Source organism: Schistocerca gregaria, chromosome 2 (assembly GCF_023897955.1).
Source record: "Schistocerca gregaria isolate iqSchGreg1 chromosome 2, iqSchGreg1.2, whole genome shotgun sequence".
NCBI lineage: Eukaryota > Metazoa > Arthropoda > Insecta > Orthoptera > Acrididae > Schistocerca > Schistocerca gregaria.
In genome coordinates this window covers 405,972,555-405,999,196 of record NC_064921.1, presented here as the reverse complement: position 1 = coordinate 405,999,196, position 26,642 = coordinate 405,972,555, and positions in this window count along the sequence as shown.

Genomic DNA, 26,642 nt, shown 5'->3' with positions numbered 1-26,642 from the left:
TGCCATTTCCACCTGGCACCTCAGTTGGACCAGCGTTCGTGCTGGACGTGCAGACCGCGTGAGACGACACTTCATCCAGTCCCAAACATGCTCAATGGGGGACAGATCCGGAGATCATGCTGGCCAGGGTAGTTGACTTACACCTTCTAGAGCACGTTGGGTGGCACGGGATACATGCGGACGTGCATTGTCCTGTTGGAACAGCAAGTTCCCTTGCCAGTCTAGGAATGGTAGAACGATGGGTTCGATGACGGTTTGGATGTACCGTGCACTATTTAGTGTCCCCTCGACAATCACCAGAGGTGTACGGCCAGTGTAGGAGATCACTCCCCACACCATGATGCCGGGTGTTGGCCCTGTGTGCCTCGGTCGTATGCAGTCCTGATTGTGGCGCTCACCTGCACGGCGCCAAACACGCATACGACCATCATTGGCACCAAGGCAGAAGCGACTCTCATCGCTGAAGACGACACGTCTCCATTCGTCCCTCTATTCACGCCTGTCGCGACACCACTGGAGGCGGGCTGCACGATGTTGGGGCGTGAGCGGAAGACCGTAGCCCAGCTTCATGGAGACGGTTGCGAATGGTCCTCGCCGATACCCCAGGAGCAACAGTGTCCTTAATTTGCTGGGAAGTGGCGGTGCGGTCCCCTACGGCACTACGGCACTATGTAGGATCCTACGGTCTTGGCGTGCATCCGTGCGTCGCTGCGGTCCGGTCCCAGGTCGACGGGCACGTGCACCTTCCGCCGAACACTGGCGACAACATCGATGTACTGTGGAGACCTCACGCCCCACGTGTTGAGCAATTCGGCGGTACGTCCACCCGGCCTCCCGCATGCCTACTATACGCCCTCGCTCAACGTCCGTCAACTGCACATACGGTTCACGTCCACGCTGTCGCGGCATGCTACCAGTGTTAAAGACTGCGATGGAGCTCCGTATGCCACGGCAAACTGGCTGACACTGACGGCGGCGGTGCACAAATGCTGCGCAGCTAGCGCCATTCGACGGCCAACACCGCGGTTCCTGGTGTGTCCGCTGTGCCGTGCGTGTGATCATTGCTTGTACAGCCGTCTCGCAGTGTCCGGAGCAAGTATGGTGGGTCTGACACACCGGTGTCAATGTGTTCTTTTTTCCATTTCCAGGAGTGTAGTTCTACGTTCTAGGTGACTGATGACCTAAGCTGTTAAGTCCCATAGTGCTTAGAGCCATTTGAACCAAATTGAGGAATATAGCGAGAGATGTCACTGAGGAATATGATAAATAAGAAGTGCAGGAAACCTTAGGCGGAATGGTTACATGAAGAATGTGAAGAAATCGAAACAGAAACGATTACCGGAATGATTTACTCAGCGTACAGGGAAGTCAAAACAATCTGCGGGGAAATCGTAAGCAAGGGCGACACCAGTTCGAATAAGTGTTTCCAGTCTTTTTGTTCTCTCTGAATACCATAGTAGCGATTTGGCTTGTTACGTTGATACAGATTGTTGATCTAATTATTCCGTTTCGAGATACTTTATTTGTGTGATAATACATGTGTACTACCAGTCAGCTGAGTATACTACATATAGAGTAAGTACTTTCATTGAGTCGCTATCTTCTCCCTAAATACTACAGGAGTTCTGCTTTACAGTGTGCTACAGATTATTGATTTAATCTCTCTTTTTCAGTGTTCTTACTTCGTGCAACGGACGACACCCGTGTCAAGACAGACACAAGCCGTCCAGACCGACCTGCTGTTTCTACAGTGTCTCTTTCTCCTCTCTGAATGCCACAGAAGGGATTTTTCCTGACCTAGTACAAATTATGGGGTTACTTCGTCAAGTTCCGGTGCTTGGTTTGAAAGCTCATTTCGATGGTATCACGCGAGAGTCCCAGGATGATGCCATGGTCTGCAATACTTTAAATTCTCACTAACCGATGGGTTATCTCTGGATGACTTCAATCGGTACAGCTTTTGTGTGTGTATTTCTTGTGCGTTTTCCTAAGCACGTATTACTGTAACATAAACATAGCGTGATTGAGGCCCTATTGACATAGTCTTGTAGTCTAAGTCTTTCCTTGCACTTTTAGAGCGTGTGTTTGGCCATGCTACTGTTATAACGTACCTTCCTGTTAATGAAGAAATGTACAGTACGACTTTGTACATGGTTGTCGTTTTTTATTTAAGACTGTTTCTTGTTTCTTACACTCACTAAAAAAAAGTTATGATATGGTGGATTCCTTCACAAAAGAATTAAGTTAATTACAATGTTTTACTTGTTACCGAATTCCTTCCACCAAGTTTGTATTCAATTAATTCAGTAAGCAGCTTACGTCACAGTTCTCCATGCCAGGATTTGTTATGACAAAAACTAATAACAGCAACGATATGGGGTGGTGCTATATCGAATACCTGCATGCGTCGATTAACGTGACTGATCTCGGAAGAGCCAGGGTACCACAGTTGTGCGTAAAACACCCAAGACATATTAAGTTACTGCCCTCACTTCCGTTGCGCGTCAGGATCAACGCCTTTGCAGACGGGTGAGGCTACACCTTCGGCGGGGAGGTCACACTATACGCTTTCTAGGAAGCAATACCGTAGAAGCCACAAATCCAATGATTCGCAAACGCTCCAGGACCAAGAGGCATGTTTAACAACGTGACGCTTTAAGGTTACACATTACATTATGGGGCCCTGCAGCAACGCTGCCCACGTCGTTAATGCTTACGTCGCCCTCGAACTCTAGATGTTTACGACTATCACCGGCAGAAGACGTGTTCCACGGCCGCTCGGCAGGTGCTTCAGCGACCCAAAAATCCTGCATCTCATTGTTCCAAAAGATCATCGCTACCTCTATAACGACCTCCTAGCACGTGGGTGATCACCAGCCCCTACAGCTGTTATTCAGTGGTCGAGATTCGCAAGGAGACCTAAAGGCGATGCTACTACATTCCTTCTAGGCACAATAAAGGAAGTCTGGTTGTTTGACACGATGAGTGCCATGTGCGTGATTCCCTGGACCTGTTATAAAATCTTTGTTCACCACGCTGCTGAATGACGATGATACAGCAGTCGCAATGCATAATTGTCGTCTTCTTTGCTTATTATGTTGTTTTAATGTCTCAACAAAGCAGTTTACGTATCTACTCACAGAAAAAAAAATTGTATGAATGCTTCTTTTCTGTTCTTTCGGACATTTCCAGAACAACAGATACCACGCGGAATCCGCAGTTGTGGTACCTTGTATGTAAATTGAACGTGGAGGGGAGGAGCGGGCGAAAGAAACGGAATGGTAGAGTATTACTATGCCACTGTATCGGGACATTACACGGATTTAGCGGCGACGAGCCAAAATATGTACAGGACTGAGGTTCGAATACGGGTTCTCTTTCTTACTAGGCAGTGAGACGTGCTGCGACTGGCGTTGGTGCTGTTTGTGAGTTTCCTCCCACTGTTAAGGCCAGACGGTATCGTTTAGTTGGCATGGTTGAGGTTGTGTGTCTATTTCTAGTGTTGACTGACGCCACTCGGTTTCGCAAGCGTTGCCTGTCTGCTAGTGGCAGCAGCGGTGGTTATCGATATGTAGTAACTGTTTCCCTATCTTTGGGGTGACGTGGTTGTTCTTCTGGGTCGTGTGAGTGTGGCAGTTCGGTTGGAGACTCAGGAGGAACCAGGTCCGTGCAGTGCGGGAACGCGCCAAGACCACTGGTGGGTGCTGGATGGCAGTCCTGTGGACACGAGGGTGCACGACCTCGTCGCAAACCGGATCCTGCTGGCTTTAAGATCAGTTCATTTCAATTCAAGTAGAGAAATCTCCACCGTTGTGACATCTCGCGATTCTGCAGTGACTTAGGTTCGTGTTGCTGCTCGTAGTGTCGCTGAGGCGAAGAACAGCGAGTGGAGTGCTTGGGGAAGGCGGATCTGATTATCTTTCCTCGACTCCTTATTACTATTTACTGCGTTCAGCTTGTTACAACCAGCAGTATTCTTCCTGCCTGGTGGCCGCTAACGCCCCAGTTACCTGCCCTTGGGGTAATGTATGTAATGGCAGTGTGCGTTTCCTCGCCTGTCCACTGCTGTCCGCTAAGGGGTGTAGTTTTGACAGCTTTATTGATTGGAGGCCGTTTGTGATTCTTCTACTCTGATGGTAGTGATTCCTTTCTCGTTCCAGGCGCTCTAAGCACATTATTCTGGGGTCGTAGCGCAGTCCGCTGGTTCCGGCTTTGGCGTGTTGTTCCATTCATGCTTTTCGTTTATTGGACGTCAGGTAGCTTCAGCAAGATTATCATTAGCCATTCGTTAGACTGACACTAGTCTGAGTTACCATCTTGTGAAGTGAATACAACTCTTGGCTGCCTATCTCATCTCTCGCGAAAGTGTTTGTTGTCGGACCTTCTCAAAGGTAGATTCATGGAGCACTTTCTGTGACTGGTCCTTGTGTTTTATTATTGTATTATTTATTACCTTACCTTGTAATGCCTATATTAACGGTTATGTGTGTCTACTTAATAGTTCATCCGCCAGGTTAGCCAAGAGCGCTAACGCGCTGCTTCCTGCACTCGGGTAGGCGCACCGGCACCAGATCGAATCCTCCCAAAGGATTTCCGGCGTCGGTCTGTGTGGCGGCCAGCCTAGGTGAGGCTTTTAAGTGGTTTTCCACATCCCGCTAGGTGAATACCGGGCTGGTCCCCATTTTCCGCCTCAGTTACATGACTCGCAGACACCTGAACGCGTTCGCACTCTTCCACGGATTACACTCGACGCACACAGTTGGGGTACACTAATTCCGTGCCGGGGGTATGGGGTGGTGGCAGGAAGGGCATCCAGCCACCCCTTCACACTTACCTTGCCAAATCCGTTCCTACCGACCCTGCGGCAGCGAAGGACAAGGCACCAGTGCAAGAATGTCTAGTTAATAGTTACGGTCGCCTTCTGGAATAAATCTAGCAGTGTAAGGGTTGTGTTACAAGGTTACCATCATCTTATTTCACCAGTTTGGTAATCAGTTGCTTGTTTCTTTTAAATAACCTTGGCGTCTATTTGCTGTTTTACAGCAGGTATCTAATTTTTTTTATATAATTGGTGTTCCTGGCGCGTAAGACCTTCAGCCGTGATCACAGTGGCTTGTTTCTTTTAAACATTATCTGTATCTGTATTAGATGCTGATTTGCTAAATTGTAACGCACTGAAAACATTATTATTCACGCAGTTGTTTATTCCTTCATTAATAACGTGTGGTATTTTTTATTTATTGTTGAGTCTGTAATTACTGTTTTAAAAATAAATGTTTGTAACTGTAAAATAGTAGCTGATAACGATCCCGCCCCAGTCGTAGCCGAATCCTCCCTTCCCCTTAGCTCCATGTTTCAGGCAGGTGCGATAGCCACTGCACCATCCGGAACACATTATCGCAACTGCACAGACTGTATAGGCACGCCTCAAGGCCAACCCACATTCCCATCAAACACCACCCTTCCGCAGTCCGTGCCCATTTCCTCCAAGTTCGCTACCTAGAGATTCCCGCAGGAATTCGGCCGTATTTGTGAATGTCCAAAAAATGGTTCAAATGGCTCTGAGCACTATGGGACTCAACATCTTAGGCCATAAGTCCCCTAGAACTTAGAACTACTTAAACCTAACTAACCTATGCCCGAGGCAGGATTCGAACCTGCGATCGTAGCAGTCCCACGGTTCCGGACTGCAACGCCAGAACCGCACGGCCACCGCGGCCGGCTGTGAATCTCCACTGAAGAAGATGGATCCATTGCTCGTCTAGGCGAATTAGTTATATGAATGCATAGTATCTGCGTCGAGATAGTCCGCGCAGTTGCGGTAACACTGTGTCCCGGATAGCTCAGAGGTTAGGCAGGAGTTCCTGAGCTCGAATCCCGGCCATGTACACATTTTTGATCATCGCCGCTAATTCCGTGTAGTCTCCCAATGCAGATTACATCAGTAATCACTTCCTATTACTTTCCTTCCTACACCTTCAATTTACATATCACAGGAGAAATGTTGGACCAAATGAAATGGCCTACAACGTGGTTGCGTGAAATATCGCGAGCGTTTTTTACCAACAAAAACGCAATATTTCACGACAAAGCAGAGGAAATGACACCTTTTCCTCGTATATACACCCAGAAGATATGGTCCGATATCTATGTAATTTCGTACAATTACACACGATCTGCGGGTATGTAATTGGTCCTGCAGTCCTGCGTGAAAGGTATAACGGTCGCCAAAGTGCATCAGTTCAGTTTTGGTACCAGACCTGGTACGGGACATAACGTGCGTGAACAGCGTCACTGTGGAACATAGACATCTGCCGCATATTATAAGGACACAGCGTTATCGACAGCTGTCAGAGTTTGAGAGGGTCTTCACGTTTGGCTCCATTTGGTCGGCTGATCGAATCGTGCAATATCCATATCTGTAGAGCAGTGAGATGCGGGAGCCCGACATTGGACTGTAAGAGTAGGATATCGTCTACCATGTCTGACTACGGCAAGCGAGGAATGCAGTACTGTGCATCAGTCACATTGTAATTCTCATTGTATCCGAGAATAAGTAATGGACTTACTGGAACATTTTGTTTCTTCTCACACAACTGGTTGGAGTCTAGCAACAACCGGCAAGGGACCTATTCTCCTATGTGTGGCTTGCCATTAACACCACAACACCAACGGTTGGGTTTGGTGTGGTACCGTGACCGGAAAGTTTTGGCTGCCCATCACTGGTCTCGCATTGCGTTCTACAGTGAATGACGGTTCTGCACTACCACGGATGACCATCGTAGAAGGGTATGGTGGTGAACCGTGGAGTGGCATCTTTCTACCACTTATTTGTAGGAGCAGAGCGGTGCTATTCCTAGCTTCGTGGTGCAATTTCAGGCAACGAATGGTGGTGACTGAGGAAACTCTGACATCACAATTGTACGTTAGGAACGTCCTACGTCCGCCTGTGTTACATCTCAAGCGACAGTATAGTGGGACCATTTTTGAACTGGAAAATGCTCGGCCACACACGTCACGTTTCTATTATTAACTACCTGCGTGATGCTGCGGTACTCCCGTGTCTCCGTGCCAGTACCCATGAGATCAACAACCTGACACGACAGTTGTGGGTCAGTTTCCCTCAGGAGAGAATGCAACGGCTTTATGGGACATTTCCCAATCGAATCTTGTGCATATGTGCAGGACAGAGTGGGAGCAAGAACATGGTGATAAGAAGGGCTCATACTGCCGTGTTCTTAAAAAATTTTATTCGATTTTGCAACCAGGGAAAAAACATCACATAGTATCCCAAACAGTGAAGTTATATTTCATTTATCTTCTCGGTGCTTAACTTTTTTTATGTCAAACAGTGTATTTCGTTTATGCTTGAAGATGTTGTAATCAAAAAGTGCCCGGCATGCATCGAATGCCGGACAAACTGAACCGTAGATGGAATTAAGTCGTTAATCAAATATTAACGGACACTTCTCTGTTATAGTGAACATGCATGCGCTAATTAATCGTATTAGAATTGTTGGTGATCCTGGTTTACTATAGAACTCTACATTTACTTATTCAATTCGATGTCATCTACCCCCTTTGAGCATATGCTTGTAGGATACATATAAAATACGGTTGAAGAAATTTTAGCCACCGTACGCCCACAGTAACACTAACGACTACTTGACAATGTCGACTACGACGATTCAGGTGCCCCCTGTAGGAAGATTCTAGACAGGTATTATTGCTCACGTTCTGAGTACAGTATAACCTCGTTAGCGTGAACTTGAATAAGACGAACTCGCGGTTAACACGAAAAAAATATTGGTCCCACGAGGAATACATTAGTTCTTATGGTATGTTTTATCGGTTGAAACGAATTTCGCTTAAGGCGAATTACTAACTCTGTGCCAGTTACTATCGTAATTAAATTTCACTGTAACACAAACTTCTGACCTTAGGGTATTGTAAAGCGTAATTTTTTTTTCGAAATGAATGTGAGAAATGTAGCTACAAAGCTAATTGTACGTATTGTTGACTCGTTTTTAATGTATTGTAGGTCGGTAGCCGCGATTATCACCTCAACAATCAGCTTATGCTGTACATTGTAAGACATTCAATAATGTGTGCAGCATCATTTAGGAACGTACTAAGTACCAGATTTCACAGGTGCTCTGTTAGTCGTAGCAGTATCGTTTTGGAACACTGAATAAAAACTACAGTTACAACCGGTACAATAGCACGCGGAAATGGCAAAGAGGAAACAGAGAGGTCTAAATGTACAGTTAAAGCTTAAGATTCTAGATAAAGTGGACCGTGGAACCAAGAAAACAGCAATTGCAGAGCAGTTTGGAATATGTGCTTCTGTGTCGGATGTGCCAAAAGCTGTGAACAAGGTGCAAGAAGGGCCATCAAAAGAAAGTGAAGAGGAAGAGAATACAGGTACCATTTCACCTACCCGTCAGGAGTTGTTTACAGCTTCGGACTATTTAGAACCGTTCGCTTCAACATCCGACGTCACTGCTGGGTTTACGGACGCTACCATTACAATTGGTTATGAAATTACAAATTATTATCGTTCCCATGAACGTCAGCGTACCATGACCGAACTTTTTCCAAGAAAGTAACGTACGTCATTTGTGAGTACTTGTAATTTTACAATCACTTTATAGTGTTATAAGTCTACAATAACGATTTTGATAGTGTAGTGTATTAAACATTAGTGAACTGCTGTACATGTACACTTATTAAAATCTGTGTTTTTCACTTGACACGTATTTTTGACACGAACGCCTGATTTTTGGGGCCCTTCGGATTCGTGTTAACGAAGTTTTACTGTATATCGCAGCTTCCGTTATGGTTGACATAGATGTGCTTGCCCTACCGACCGGAAGGAACAAATTGATGCTGGAGGGCCATTCTGTACAAATGGAAAGCCCAAATATTAAAGAAACAGTTGTGCAGTTATCACGAAACAGCTGTCGTAAAGTATTTTTATAAATTATTTCAAATTGAGGCAAGAGAATGAAAGCTTACGTATATGTTAAGGTTTGCTCTAGTGACTGTAAAATAGTAGCAGCTCGTGAGAACGGACATGTTACTCAGCTACATCCATAATATGTGAACGTTGAGTTTCTAGTCTAAAGCCTTTAAATATTTTAATTAGTTATATCTAAATGTCCATAACGTCGACTAACCTTTTTGTGTGTAAAAAGGAGGCTTTGCTAACATTTATTACAAATTTAAAGTAGATGTACGTAGTTTTATGAACTTGGTGGAAAGTACGGCCTGTAAACCACAAAGTACTCTCACACGTTCTTTAGCACAAAGTTATTAACGTGCGGTCTGAATGCCACCACAGTCCGTTGTAATTTTGTACGGATGATATAAGGAGCACCACAGAGCGGACTTTATGAGCCACAGCTTAGCCGCAGCGTAGGTCTGTAGAAAAGGCAGACTAAGGAACGAATAAACTGATAGAGGGCTACAGTATTCTATTACCATACACTATGATACCCACCTGATTTTCATTCATCTGAAACTTATCGGTTAATCCTTGTACCTTATTGTTAGACTCTCTTCACCTCTACAACATCTTCACCGTAGGAAACAGAATTACGTCAGCTGCCAGAACCAATATATTCGCCTAAGTGTGGCACTTTCACTCTACGGCCCCTGGTACCTTTAATTGCCTGATTTCTTTGTTCATATCTTATCATGTGGTCCATTCCTCTAGTTAGTATTCTCTATATAGTTCTGTCTTCTCCAGTTCTTCGGCGTGCCTACTCGTTTCTTATCTTGCCGGCACTCTTAATTTTCATCACACTTCTACAATACCGCAATTAGAACACTTTAAATCTCTCCTCTTTCCTGCTTTTCCACAGCCTTTAATACACTGTGCTCCATTCATACATTCTCGATTATTTCTCTCTCAGATAGAGGTCTTTGTTTTAGCTTCCTATAACTTGCTATTGCTTTCATTTCAGTGTTCTGATATTGCGCTATTCAAACGATTAACCGAAGATATTTGTACATCCGATTTATACCTACATTCCTCTGTTTACGTTCTGTGATTAACCTTTCCAAGGAATTACATTCCTCTTTGCCGGCCGGGGTGGCCGATCGGTTATGGGCGCTACAGTCTGGAACCGAGCGACCGCTACGGTCGCAGATTCGAATACTGCCTCGGGCATGGATGTGTGTGATGTCCTTAGGTTAGCTAGGTTTAAGGAGTTCTACGTTCTAGGGGACTGATTACCTCAGACGTTAAGCCCCATAGTGCTCAGAGCCATTTGAACCGTTTTTGAACATTCCTCTTTAACTGAACATCGTACCGTGCCACAGCCTCAGAGATCTTCGAACACACTCCATCACTGTTGGATATTTCACTTCCTTGTACGCTGAATATTCCTGATGAATCTCTTAAGAAAGAATGTATTCTTCAGTAAAAATTTATGGTCTATATATGCCGCCGGGGTCATCTTACCAAACTAAATCCGATTTCCTTTTCTTTGCCTCTTCATGATGCCAAGGTGGTATCTTATCTCATTTTTGGCAACTAAATCTTCTCATCAAACGATGTTCAAACATGAATTGTCAATTAATAAGCGGTCTCTACTGGAGACCCCAAAGATTAGTTTTTGTATCTCATACCTACTTCTGAGCCAGTATTGTTGTTACTGTCTTCAGTCGAGATCTTGTTCGATGCAACCCTCCACATCTGTTTGTCCTGTGTACGCTCCTCATTCTCTGCATAGACACTGCAGCCTACATCCACAGTAATATGCTTGCTTTTTCAACCCTTAGCCTCCCTATATAATTTTTCCCTACAGCTTTCCCTCCGTTATCAAATTGACGTTTCCTGGATGCCTTAAGATGTGTTCTACCAAAAAGTCCCTTCTTGTAGTTGTTGAGCCCTAAATTCCTTTTCAGCCATTTGGATTCAGTGTCTTCTCAGTTAACCAATCTCGCATTATGATCTCAAGCTATCCATTGTGGCACCGTATTTCAGAAGCTTCGACTGTCTTTTGGTCTGAAATGTTTGTCGTCTAAATTTCAGACTCGTACATAGACAACAGACTAATAACTTTACAAAACATTTCCTGATATACAAATTTGGGCCAATAAATGAACTAAATTAGTGTCTCAGTTCTTAATAAAAACCCCTCAGCATCGCTTAATTCGCCAGGATTGCTTTACGCTTGTTTTATTTCTTTTATGTTAATCCTATAAACTCTTTTTTAAGAGTGTATCCATTCCGTTGCTGAAGTGGTTTTTCCAGATACCTCTGCTTTCTATTCCGTCCCCGACTGTAGTCTTCCAATGGGTGAAGATAATTATACTTTAGTACCCCTTTCTATATTACTCCTCCAGTTTCCTCACACATTCTTCTCCCTATCTCCTCATCTACAGTTTGTGACATCTGCACGTATGCCTGAATTATAGTTTCTGACGGTTAATTCATTCCATTTATGACAAGAATAAACTGTCATTCAACTGCTAACGGAAGTAACACACTCTTCTCTCTATCTTTCCATTTATTTCGAAGTCAGCTCCCAAGAACTACCGACTTAGATGCCATAGTGGGAAGACACTCGGTCGTAATCAGAGGGACTTAATTGAAATCGACTCCTACAAATTCAAATTCAGATTTTACATCATTTATCTGAACCACCTTTGGGACGATCTATTTATTCTCAGTCTTCCCCAACCCAAGCTTCTGCAAAATCTTATAATACTAAAGTTTATTATTACAACAGCAGTTAACAAATAACATTTTCTTATATAAGAGTTTCAGTTTGACGGTGGATATGTATTAATGGAAATAGATCGGACTACGTTTCGTCATCATAAGGGTTATGTTTGCACAGAAAGCAATAGTTTTAGCGAAAATCAAATCAACGGTACTAAAGCTGGAAAGTAAAACGGTGGTTACGTAAATCTAACACAGTCGCCAGCAAAGTAATTCCAAGTAAATATGTTGCTAATCAAGAAAACTAGCTACTGTTGGTAATTTTACTTGGTGCATTAGTCTGTTTTGTCAATTGGACACGAAAAGGACAGTAGACTAAAGCATGTATTGGTAAATTTGTTAGTCGTGAGCGACAAAGACAAAAGCGTAAAGTTAATCGAAAACGAACTATCCCCTACTAACGTACACTGTCTGGATTAAAATATGAAATACAATATTCCTTAAAAGCACTGCGTAATATGGGGTGAACAGAGATAAATTTAACATGAGTTGGGGCAGTCTTTACTATTGGAGGAAAGCAAATTGGAAATGGTTATGAATCTGTTAAGCTAACAAGAGCACAGTTTGTTTCCGAATTATAGAACTTAAAACAACTTTCACTGTAAATTTTAGTTAAATACTGGCTCGTCATAAGTCGGGGGGACCCAGAAACTGTTTTGTCTAGTGTCTGGGTTACGATATTTCTAACAAGACACAGCACCAACAAACGCATAAACGCAGTTACAAGAATAAAAGCAATGTTACAAACCAATAAAATAAATTAGAAATAAAATAAATAAGAATGCCCCGTGCTTGGTTTTTATAATAACAGTTCTGTTCTATTACTTTTAGTATTCAACAAAGTTGGGGTTTTACATTTCATACAATCCTACATTACCTATCCATGAACCAGTCGTACATATTACATTTAAAAAAAATTCACTATAAAAGAACATACTTTTAAAAATTACATTCACAAATTAATTATGTTAACACCGTTTTACTGAGATAAGGGCTATTTTCTTTCCATCCTTCTCCCCGTTATTTGATTTATGATGCTGTTAAGATAATTCTATATTCATTTGACCAGATATGTTCATCTTCTTTCCATGTCACCCACACACTGACAAAAACGTCTAATTTCAGACGTTGTACATCTGTTTCCCCGGTTTTAGCTTCACATACAGCTTGTGAAAAGAATTTCACATGCAGTGGCATTTGGGGGATAGAGTCTCTCAGCTTTCTAAACATCAAGTATAATTTTTTTTCTCCCAAACTAAACTGTACAAAGATTCAGATTATTTGTCTGTCTTATAAATTAATTAATTTTAATTTAGAACGATTCTTTATACATACTTTTCATAGCAGAGTAGTGGAGCAACCAGTATATGCATTGCTGATCACTTTTTTCCGTTGTCCTTTGCTAGAACTGAATAATCCAGGAAATTCTGTTCCATCGACTCAGTTGGCGGCGGTCCTACATCCGATTTCGCGGATTTGTTGCAGCAAACGATGAGCGATTACCAAGTCAAAACGATTTCCATTTATGAATTTACCTAATTAGAGTGGATGCGTAGTGGAAAATGCCGCTTTTCACAGATATTTGTGGCTGGTGAAACGAAGCAAAATGGACCAATCCCTCGTAAAACTTCCTGCCTTTCTCGCGTAATTCTGTGCAAATTGCCCAACTAGTGTATTTGCATTCATGGTTCGTTGAGCTTTCATATCGCAGCATCTCCGTTGTGTGACAAAACGAAAAAACGCTCTGAGGTTTAGCGATGCAGTAGCCTACACAGAATTTGAAAGGTATTCATAATTTCTTTGGCGTTATAATTTCGACATAAACGTCATTTTTCGTGAACAGCAACTGGAAAGTGGACCTTCAATTTGTTTAATAATTGACGTTTTTCTCTGTTGAGAGGACAGTCATTTATATCAAAGCGGGAGACCGACACTCCCCAGTAACGTACATACGAGGTGCATTCAAAATATTTCATTTTACCGTCCCTAAAACTGGCAGACTATCAGTAATTCTGAAATGGTGTCGCATTATAACATGCGTTATAGCTGAAAAACGTCAAGTAAACATTCATTTGTTTATCATACAACAGTAGAAAAATCTCTCAGCAATATGGAATAGAAATTTCAAATCGTTGACAATGTGCAAAATTAATATTACAGTAGAGATCGTCAGTCAATTAAACACTGACTGACATTACGTTCTTCATGCAATACAGCTCGAGGTTATTAATGGAACGTTTCCTGAAATTTTAATTGCTGAGAGAATTCACTCCCATTACCCCCGAACAGTAACCAGTGAGAAACTGTATTAGGTCCTGCGAATTTTCAAATTAGGAACATTTCCATGTTTAGCTATTTGAAAAGATGCAGAAACCGAAACTAGATTCCAGTTTCCAGTTCGGTTTATAATATAATCCGTCAGAGTTAGGTGACATAGTCTTGTAATGAATAATATTAAATTGATGTAAGGTTGTAAATTTTTGTGAAATATTAGATTTTAGTAGATTCAAAATGTACCTGAAGCCACATGTGAATCTAATAAGTCTTGATAAAAGAAACATAATGACAGCTACAATTATGTTACTATACTACATTGTAATGGGAAACGCATAGAGGTCAGAGAGGCAGAAATGATACGAGGGAAAGTATGGAACACTTGATGTTATTAATAGTGGTGCCGCGAAGAAAGAGGAGTACCTATTATTGATCTGTCAACAACAAAGTCATTATGTATGGAGCGTTAGCTCAGATTGGGACAGGAAATGGTTTGTGCCCTTCTCAAAAGAATCATCTTTGCTTATTCCAGAAGCGGTTCAGCAAAGTCAGAAAAATATAAATCTTGTTGGTCTTACAGAGATAAGCTGTGATATACACTGAAGAGAAAAAAGTCATGGGATATATACAGATGGCGGTAGTATCGCGTGCGCGAAGTATAAAAGGGCAGTGCGTCGGAGGAGTTGTCATTTGTACTCAGATGATTCATATGAACAGGTTTCCGACGTGATTATGGCAATACTACGGAAATTAACGGACTTTGAGCGCGAAATGGTAGCTGAATCTATACGCTTGGCACTTTCCATTTCGGAAATCGTTAGTGAAATCAATATTGCGGGATCCACATTGTCAATATTACGCAGAGAATACCAAATTTCAGGCATTACCTCTCACTACGAACAATGCAATGGCTGACGGCCTACTCTTAAAGACCGATTACAACTATGTTTGCGTAGAGTTGTCAGTGCTAACAGACAAGCAGCAATGCGTGAAATAACCGCAGAAGTCACTGTGGGACGTACGACGAACGTATTCGTCAGGACAGCAGACGACCGACGCGATTCCCTTTGCTAGCAGGTCGACATCGCGTTCAGCGTTTCTCCTGGAATCGTGACAATATCTGGTCGACCCAACACGACTTGGAAACTGTGGCCTCGTGATGAGTTACGATTTCAGCTTGGAAAAGCTGATGGTAGGGTTCGAGAGCAGCGCAGGAGCCGTGACGCCATGGACCAAGGTTGTCAACAAGGCACTGTGCTAACTGGTGATGGCTCCATAATGGTGTATGCTGGGATTACATAGAATGGCGCTGGTCCTCTGGTCAGACGGAACCGATAATTAAGTGTAAATGCTTATGTTAGCCTATTGGAGACCATTTCCAGCCATAACGATGGAATTTTTCTGTATGACAATGCGTCATGTCAAGGGGCCACAACTGTTGGCAACTGATCTGAAGAACATGCTGGACAATTCAGGTTAATAATTTTGTCACTTATCGATCATTTATGGAAAATAATAAAGAGGTCAGTTTCTGGAAAAAAATACAGCATTGTCAACACTGTTTTAATTATGGATGGCTATAGAGCCAGCACGGCTCAAGATTTCTGCAGGGGTCATCCAACGACGTGTTGAGTCCATGCCAAGTTGAGTTTTTACACTACGTCAGGCAAAAGTACGTGCGACACGTATCACATGAATGTTGTCACATCGGTGTAAAACAGATAATGATGAAACCTGATAACATTCCTCCAGCTATTGTACCTAATTATTTTGTGTGTTGAAAATTCCTGGCAGATTAAAAATTTGTGACGGACCTGGACTCGGGATCTTTGCCTTCTGTGGGCAAGTGTTCTACCAACTGAGCTACCCAAGCACGACTCACGCCCCGTCCTCACAGCTTTATTTCTGCCAGTACCTCGTCTCCTACCTTCCAACCTTTACAGAAGCTCTCCTGCCCGGGAAAGGCAAATGTCCCGAGTTAGAGTCTCGGTCCGGCACACAGTTTTAATCTGCCAGGAAGTTTCATATCAGCACACACTCCGCCGTAGAATGAAAATTTCGTTCTATTTTGTGTGTTATTTATTGCAAATTCCTCACCGAAGTACATTGTTTATAGTTAATAAATGGGATTTTAGCTTGTACAGATAAAAAAGCCTAATAGATGCATCAGCACACAAATGACTTTGTAGAATAGGACAAACAAGTCTATCACGACATAAAGCCTCACACCCTGAGGGTAAAAAACATGTGCCACACCACGTATTTACTTTTCTTTTGATTGTTGTTTTCTATTCTGGTCGAAGGATAGACGAAAGATTTTATTAGGGGCGGATTTTCTGATAGGGAACGGGAATTCGTTATGGCGCTTAGAAGAAATGCATCCTGCATCTGCTGTCTCAAACAGTTTACGAAGATTCTCGAAAGCCTTAAATTGAAAGGCCATATGGAGAGGTGAACCTCCACTAGAGAGCCAGTAACAGGACAGGTAAACTTATGGCTGCGGACCATTCTACGCCACCGCAAACTCGTCTCAGACAATTGTGTGGCTAGAAAATGGCGGGGAAATGAAAGTCATCCATCCACTGATTCGGTTGTAGGGTTGTAGAGCAGTTAATGATCAAAGGCGAGGTAGTAACATTAAGAGTGTGACGGGAATTCCCCTGATAAACGCAGAGGAGAGAGTGGACAGGTGAAAAGAGTAGATTGAGGGCCTCTATGATGCGATAGAAGAAGAAACGGGAGTCGATAGTGAATAAACAGGAAATCCAGTACCGGAGGCAGAACTTAAAACAGCTTTGAAAGACTTGAAATCAAATAAAGCAGAATGGATAGATAACGATCCATCAGAATTTTTAACAACACTGGGGGGAATTGGCAACAAAAGGGTCTTTCAAGCTGGTGTGTAGAATGTATGAGACTTGCAAATCTGCCATCTGCCTTTTGGAAAAACATCTTGCACAATGTTCCCATGATTGCAAGAGGCGACAAGTGGGAGAATTATCGCCCAATCAGCTTAACGACTCAGGCATCCAAGTTTCTGAAAAGAATAATATACAGAAGAATGGAAAATAAAACTGAGGATCTGTTAGATGGCTATCTGTTTGGCTCTAGGAAAGGTAAACGCACCAGAGAGGCAATTTTGATGTTGCAACTGATAATGGAAACAAGACTGAAGAAAACTAAAGACACGTTCATAGGATTCGTCGACTTGCAGAAATCATTCGTTAGTGTAAAATGGTGCGAGATGTTCAAATTCCTTAGAAAATATCCTTCAACTATTGGGAAAGACGATTAATGCAAAATATGTACAAGAACCAAGATGGAATCATAAGAGAGGACGACCAAGAAGAAAGTGCCCAAATTAAAAAGGGTGTAGGGCAGGGATGTAGTCTTTCGCCCCTCCTGTTCAATCTATACACCGAGGAAGAAATGACAGGAATAAAAGAGAGGCACAAGACTGGGGTTAAAAATCAAGGTGGAAGAATATCAGTGTTACTATTTGCTGATGACAGGTTTTCAGTGAAAGTGTGATGAATTACAGAATGGGTTGAATAAAATGAGCAGTCTAATAAGTGCATGACACGGATTGAGAATAAATTGAGGAAAGACGAAAAATAAGAATTAGCAGAAATGAGAACAGCGAGAAACTTAACATAAAATTTGGGGATCACGTATTAGATGAAGTTAAGGAATTCTGATACGTATGCAGAAAAATAACCCATGACGGATGGAGCAATGAGGACGTAAATAGAGAAGTACCACAGGCAAAAAAGGCATTCCTGACTAAGGGGAGTCTACGAGTACGAAACATAGGTCTTAGATTGAGGAAGCAGTTTTTGAAAACGTTCGTTTGGAGCACAGTACTGTAGTCAAACATGGACTGTTGGAAAACTGGAACGGAAGATAATCAAAGTCTTTGAGATGTGATGATACAGACGAATGTTGTAAATTTGCTGGTCTGATAACGAATGAAATGAAGCGGTTCTCCGTATAATCTGTGAGGAGAGGAAAATATGGAAACTCCGAATAGATGAAGTGGAGAATATATTATGTGGGGTCATGCCCTTTCGTCGCAGTTGCTAATAGACTGCCTACGGAATGCAGAGTTCTTGAAATGCTACAAACAATTTCAAACAAATAACATTAGTAGTTTTATTTCTAGAAAGCATATTGACAAAACTTAACTTGTGAGATTTACAAGTAGTAGTCGCAAACTAGGGATGACTTGCAATATAATTTAGAGTCCTTGATATATGAAAGGTTCAGCAAATTTACACACATCACTGAAAACGGCCATCAACCGGACGAAGGCGGTGACTGCTGTGGTGTGGGCAGCTCCAGCTCCATCGGTAGGACGAGAGGAGGGGGAGAAGACGAAGGCGCCGTCTCCATGGAGACGTCCCGCGGTGTCGTGATAATATCCTCTGGCGGCTGCTGACGAGGCGCTGCCCTCTGGACCCGTGAATTTGGGGGGAAAGTGACTGAAGAGTCATTGTGTACGTAGTAGAGGCGAAGTTGATTTTTATGGCGGCGCTGCAAACCATCTGGACTTGAAAGAATATACATGCAAACTCCAAGTCGACGGACGATATCGCCTCGCGTCCACCGTTTCTCTTTTTTTTGTCATCAGTCTACTGACTGGTTTGATGCGGCCCGCCAAGAATTCCTTTCCTGTGCTAACCTCTTCATCTCAGAGTAGCTCTTGCAACTTACGTCCTTAATTATTTGCTTGACGTACTCCAATCTCTGTCTTCCTCTACAGTTTTTGCCCTCTACAGCTCCCTCTAGTACCATGGAAGTCATTCCCCCATGTCTTAGCAGATGTCCTATCATCCTGTCCCTTCTCCTTATCAGTGTTTTCCACATATTCCTTTCCTCTCCGATTCTGCGTAGAACCTCCTCATTCCTTACCTTATCAGTCCACCTAATTTTCAACATTCGTCTATAGCACCACATCTCAAATGCTTCGATTCTCTTCTGTTCCGGTTTTCCCACAGTCCATGTTCCACTACGATACAATGCTGTACTCCAGACGTACATCCTCATAAATTTCTTCCTCAAATTAAGGCCGGTATTTGATATTAGTAGACTTCACTTGGCCAGAAATACCTTTTTTGCCATAGCGAGTCTGCTTTTGATGTCCTCCTTCCTCCATCATTGCTTCCTCGATGTACAGATTGAAGAGTAGGGGCGAAAGGCTACAACCTTGTCTTACATCCTTCTTAATACGAACACTTCGTTCTTGATCGTCCACTCTTATTATTCCCTCTTGGTTGTTGTACATATTGTATATGACCCGTCTCTCCCTATAGCTTACCCCTACTTTTTTCAGTATCTCGAAAAGCTTTCACCATTTTATATTGCCGAACGCTTTTTCAGGTCAACAAATCCTATGAACGTGTCTTGATATTTCTTTAGCCTTGCTTCCATTATTAGCCGTAAAGTCAGAATTGCCTCTCGTGCCTTTACTTTTCCTAAAGCCAAACTGATCGTCACCTAGTGCATTCTCAATTTTCTTTTCCATTGTAAGAGGTCCATAATTAAAGAATTTGTTGCTAGCGCACTCGAGATGATGTAATTTCGATGTATTGCTCAGGCGCTGCCTGCGATATGTAAGCTAGAAGAGAATCTGATACCAAAGAGCAGTATTGACTGTAGTAGGAACTGTGTAGCAGTAGGAGTAAGTTGTTGCTAGCGAGCAGTCTGGTCTGGTGTATCGTGTTGGCTGGGCCGGTCGTGTGCAGCGATGGCGGAGCCTGAGCGTTGTAGGATAAGGTAAAAGCAGCCTCGCGCATATGTAGTATTGTTACATCAAGTTCCATGCAAATGTTTTAAAAAATCTGTTAATAATAATCTTTCTCATAAAAAGTAACTTTTGACATTTATCTCAATTTAAAGAATTCACTAATTTTTCTAATCCTTGGCAATCCCGATTATTGAAAAGAAATGTCATTTCTTTCCTTTTTATAAGACAAATCTATCGGCCAGCATTGCACTTACCTGCGCCAGGAAAATTTCTTATAGTAGCAGATATATACGCTTTATCCAGCGATCTAATTAAGCTAAGATTTTTCAGTTTATTCAGAATGTTGTATCAGGGCCATGACGCAGCATTGCTGACGTCCAAAATTTACCAGGTTAAATTGACTGTCAATTATTGAAAGGTTATAGGTTTGTCACATTGTATTATATTTTCCCTGTTGGGTAGTTACGCTAAATGAGAGTATTGTTCATATTATTTTATTTTTGTGGGGAGGTTACACTTGGTGACAACCGGCAGGATCGTATTTTTGTGAATTTCTGAGAAGTGGTCAGCTATATATCTGCTCTTATTTACTTAATGTTAAAAGTTGTTTGCATCTGGCGCAACGCATTTACTAATTTGTCACTTTTTCTTTCACAGATCATCGGCAATTTATTGCTCTTTGTTGTAACTGTATTTGTTCCATTTTTGCTTTGTCTTTTTTTGATTTTGTGCTTAACTTTGAGTTGTGAAAATGCCGCGAAAAACTGCTAACAGTACATCGCGAGTCGTAATGAGTAAAGAAGCCGACTCTAATAATTTGACTGATAATACTAGCGACACTCAGTGTAATAGTGATAATCCTCTAATTACAGATAATCAGTGTGTGCCGATCACTAGTAATGATTTTAATGCTAATGATGAGCAAAGAAATTCAATTGTGTCCTCTGTTAATTTAACGACAATTGATGACGCGGCACGTTCCGTTACAATGAACGCTGTCCAGTTTGAAACACCTGATTTGCAAAATTTACGTAGTGAACAGATAATTTTTTCTAACGAAGGTGACCAATATACACAAAGCACGTCAGATTTATTTGATTCCGCTGTAGTGACCAACACTGCTCATCCGATTAGCAAACCTTTTTGTGAATCAGACAATATCCAAATGGTTATACAAAACGTGACATATGCAGATACACCATTACAGAGCACAGAGAATACAGCAGCTAATTTTGGCATGGATCGAGTTATGGCATTGCTGCTACAACTTAATGAAAATCTCAAACAACAAATTAATTAATCGAACAAGCAACTTAATGAAAAACAAGACGTCAATTTCAAACGACTTAATGAATCGAACAAACAACTTAATGAAAAAGTAGACAACAATTCCAAACAGCTTAGTGAACAGATTAAAGCCGTTGCCGTGCAATGTCATGATACTAAAGAACAATGACGTGAAGAAATTAAGGCTTGTGCTAGGAATAGTAGTGAAGAAATTAGATCCGTTGCACAAGAATTAAGTAATACACGTGCAGCCACAACTAAATTACTTAGAGATGACATTAGTGCAGTCGCTAAACAATGTTCTGAAAACGCAACACAGTTACGCGACGAGTTTAAATTAACGTCAGCAGAACTTTCACGCACACTGGATGCGAGAGTAGACAAGAAATTCGAACAACAGAACAGCCTAATTGACGAACGTTTTAATCACCACCTACAACACAGTGAAACGCGTTACCGTAAATTCATACAGGAACAGAACAAAGTAAAGAAACAAGTCATGGAAACAATTACTGCACAGAGACAGGAAGATAAGCGTAAATTATTTACGAAAGCAAAAACATACGTAGACAATAACATTGCTACAGTATCAGACGAAATCAATACTATTAAACAGTTGAACACCGAATTGCAAGATGAAATATCCGATCTTAAAACAAAAACAGACACACACACAGTAGACTTTCAGAGAGTGACCAACAGACTTGAACAATTAGAATTAATACAGGATCCCGATGCCATGAAAGCAGACGTTACGAAATTGAACAAAACTACCCGTAAAATCCAAAAACAAATTAATGCTTGTGACACTAAAAATGATGATCAGGTTAAAGCATTGACTGAAAAATTTGATGAATTGGCCAGTCGTATTGACGTTATCGAAAATAACAATGACACCAAATCAGACGATACGTCACCAGTTTCGTTTAATCAAACACCCGAATTCCAAAATTTACAGCAGACGATTAGAGATAGGTTCGTCCAATAATACATTACGTAGAAAATTGTCATCTTTACAGCACGAATTGACGGAGATGAAAAATATTTCAGCCTTTAACACATCACAGCATACGCCACTTTCCTAACATTTCTCACACTTACACAGCCAGTACAATTTTAGTAATTTACAGAGAGTACGTGACTTAGATTCCGAACAGTCACAGACAAACAGATTATCATACAGTCCTGAACCTGTTCAGACATTCAGAGACGAAAATTTTGATTACAAGCACTTTCTGTCCGTTAGGAAATTTAAGGTATTTAAAAATGACAGAACACAGATTCACCCTTTGGATTGGATACAACAATTTAGCTTTGCTTTTCCACCAACTTGGCCCGTGACACACAAACTTGAATTTATTTGCACTTTTTTGGAAGGCGAACCGGCAACTCGTGTATGAGACCGATCGCGAGACAGTGCTACTCGGTAGAAGAATTTCAGAATGCCTTTCTGTCAGCGTATTGGTCGAAGACGACACAGCGCGGAATCAAGGATCAATTAATTAGCTTACCAAATTATGAGAACTCAAATTTTCCCACTGTCACGCAATTTTTTGAACACATGGTCCAACAAAACCAATACTTAAGTGAGCCATACAGTGAATCAGCACTTATCCAATTATGTATTTCTAAATTACCACGATCGTTAAGAGTATCACTTTTAACAGGTCAGCAGAAAGAAAATATTTCGGCATTCAGAGATCTGTTACAGCTTTTGGAAGTTCAGCAATCAGACTATTCCTTCATTAACAAAAATTTTTCACATCATAACCAAGGCAAACAAGCATACGGAAATTACGATCAGCCACGCTATTTTGATAGCAAAGGTGATAGACGGTCCAGGAATGACAACCACCAGAACTTTAAGAACAGACAAAATTTTAATTATCAGTAACCTCATAGTTATCAGCAACAGCAAAGACATTTTGGCAACAATAGAGGCTTTTCCCCAGAACATCAACAAAACCAGTCGGTTAGCATACCTAACCAACAATGTAGTCTGCAAGGTCAACCAAGCTTTAATGTTTCGCCGCCTACACGTATAGCGACGGCTCCACCAAATAGTAATGCACAGCAACAAGGAAATCACTACGTACAGAAAACACACCATTTCAACTCATCGCAACGCGCCGTATAGCAATGACTATCGCGACAGACGTAAAATTAATGAGCACAGTTTTCAGCGTAACAGTCGGTCTTACCAGCAGCAGAATCATCGGCAACAACAGATTATCATGAATGAACCAGACAGTAGATATCATCCCCAACGTAATACGTCAGGGAGAAATAACAGAACAGTACAAATAGTGGAAATGCCACAGCATCCTCCCGCAAATAACAGCACTCAGATAGAATTTGACTAGATACAGCACAGATTGAACCTTCCAGCGATGTAAGCAATACTTTTGACACGCAAAATGTTATTCACGAGAATGTTATTACTTTTGACGACATCCGAGACACTCTTTTGCATGAAAAACCAGTTATTCAAAAAACAATTTCCCACCCTGTCATTAAAGTAAAGATTGGATCATCCACATTTTCAGCAGTAATCGACTCTGGATCACCTATGTCAGTTATAAATGAGGAACTTTCAACGCTCTTAACAAAGAGAATACTTATCCTACATTACCATTAGGCAAAACTAAAGTAAAAGGAGCAGTATCTGGTAAAGGAGTAGATGTAAAATTACAGACACACTTATCATTTTGTATTGCAGGTCATAAGTTCCACTCAAATTTTTGGATTGTTCCCTTTTTGGCAACAGACGTTATTTTAGGTACGAATTTTTTGGTACAACACGACGCAATTATTGACTTTCAAAATTCCTATTTAATGTTAAAGGATGAAAATGTACAACTGGCATTAGATTTTCAGCACTCTTTATCTGCAGAAGAACAAACAATTAACCGGACAGAGGTCATTTTTACATCACGTAACATAGACTGTCATTCCACATTGTTCACAGATACGTTCGTACACAACTATAATATACCAGACGAAGTCAACTATGACGTTATGCAAATGATTTCTGATAAAGTAAAACAAACCAGTGCAAATACAGACGACGAACGTACGCAACTACGCAAAATTCTTTTGCAGCAAGCTCCAGTTTTTGACAACATCCCTGCTACTATGTCCAGTTTCATGTATGAATTTCAAGTTAAACAGCACGACACGTTTAAAGCCATACATTATCCCATTCCGTATATTCACAGAGAACAAGTTAAGAAAGAATTGCAAACTATGCTTGACCAAGGTATTATTGAACCAGCAGTTAGTCCGTACATAAACCCGTTCCATATTGTTAAGAATAAGGATGGCTCACTTCGCCTCGTACTTGATTCGCGTCACATCAATGACATTATTATTAATGAAACAGTTCGCCCACAAACACTAGAAGAACTTCTACATAAATTTCATGGTACTGCTATTTATTCCACATTAGATTTGAGATCGGGATTTTGGCAAATTCAGCTCCATCCGAACTGCAGAAAGTACACAGCATTTCTCCGTTTTGGTGACTGTTATCAATTTTGCAAATTACCGTTCGGTTTAACAATTTCTTCAGCAGCATTTATTCGCGGTTTGAATGCTATACTTCCGACAGAACTTAAAGACAGAATCACAACGTATGTAGACGACATTCTTATTGCAGAAGCTAACTGGTCTGAACACAATTCGATTCTGGAACAACTGTTGCAAACTTTTCGTGCACAAGGACTCACAGTTAATCTTAACAACTCGCACTTTGGCAGAACTTCTATAAAATTTCTTGGACATGTAATTTCAGCAGAAGGCATAGCGCCTGACCCGGAAAAACTTCAAGCTTTACGTGACATTACTGTTCCAACGACGAAGAAACAACTACACAGCTTTCTGAGGTTAATTAACTTTTTCCGTAAATTTATTCATTACTCTGCTTTAGACACCCCTAGATTGTGCCAACTGACGGGTAAAAACACTATTTGGTCCTGGGATAGCCAAGCACGTTCTGAATTTGTGAATCTGAAACAAGCTTTGTTGAACGCACCACTTTTATCACACCCAGATCTCACGAAAAATTTTGCCATTGCCACCGACAGTTCTAACACAGCTTTAGGCGTACACATTTTTCAGGAAATTGAAGATGACAGTAATCCAGTAATTAAAAACATCGCCTTTGCAAGTCACATTCTGTCACCTGCTGAACGCAATTATTCTGTTACAGAACTTGAAACATTATGTCTTGTATGAGCATTTACCCGATTTAGGCATTTTCTTTATGGAAGACATACTACCGTTTACACAGACCACAGAGCTATCCAGTTTTTACTTTCCGCTAAATTTACACAAGACAGATTAAGCAGATGGAAACTATACTTACAGGAATTTAATTTTACAATTGTTCACATTCCCGGTACACAAAATATTGAAGCAGACGCACTATCCCGTTCTCTCAGCAACAATCAGCAAGACATCGCAACCAACTTCTGCCAAGCAAATTCTAGCCTCATGTATATTCAACAAGTCGCATTTGAAAACTTTATTTCATCGTCATTACGAGACATAGCACAAGAGCAGAGTAAAGACAAGGTATGGAAAGAAATTAAACACCTTTGGCAAGATAAGAATAACGTTACCATTAGAAACCATTACACGGTACGCAATAACATTCTGTTTCGCCGCTCTCACCCTGACGGCAACAACTGGTTATTATGCATTCCTGACGAACTTGTTAACAAATTAATTTGGTATACTCATTTAAGTTACGCACATTATGGAGCCAGAAAATGTTTTCTTATACTGAGACAGAACTGTCATTTTGCCAACATGGAGAAACGTATTCGACGAGTTTTAGCGTCATGTAAAATTTGCCAGAAAGCTAAATCAGACACGACTTCACATATTCCTCCGTTACATCCCATTGTACCTGTTAAATTGAGACATATGGCCGCTGTAGACATTTTTGGACCGATTCCCAGAACTAATAGAGGTTTTGCTACATCTTTGTCGCTGTTGAACTCACTTCGAAATTTATTACCTTCACTCCATTGCGCAAAGCTACTGCTAAATCTATTTCGAATGCATTTGTAAAACATTTTTTATTTCATGTAGAGCATGTATTGAAAGTAATTTTCGACAATGGACCACAATTTCGATCTGCGATATGGACACGTATGTTACGAGCTAGAAACATTTCTCCAATCTATATATCCAAGTATCACGCTTCTTCGAATCCTTTTGAACGACTGATGAAAGAAATTGGTAAACTGTGTAGAATGTACTGCCATTAAAGACATATTGATTAGGATACAAACATTCTCTCATTCCAGGATGTAATTAACTCCATACCAAATGAATCCACTATGCTATCTCCGTCTGTTATATTGAAAAATGTTGAACCACCTAACAAAATTAAAGAATTAGTATCTTTTCCTACATCTCATCGACTACGTCACCATGAAATAATTGACATTGCGCTGAACAACATCAAACGTGCCGCAGAGCACCGGAGAAGACAGCAAAAACAGGTTCTTTACACGCCGTGACTTTCACATAGGACAGAAGATATTAGTACGTACACACTATTTATCCAACAGAGGAAAGAGTAGATGCAGT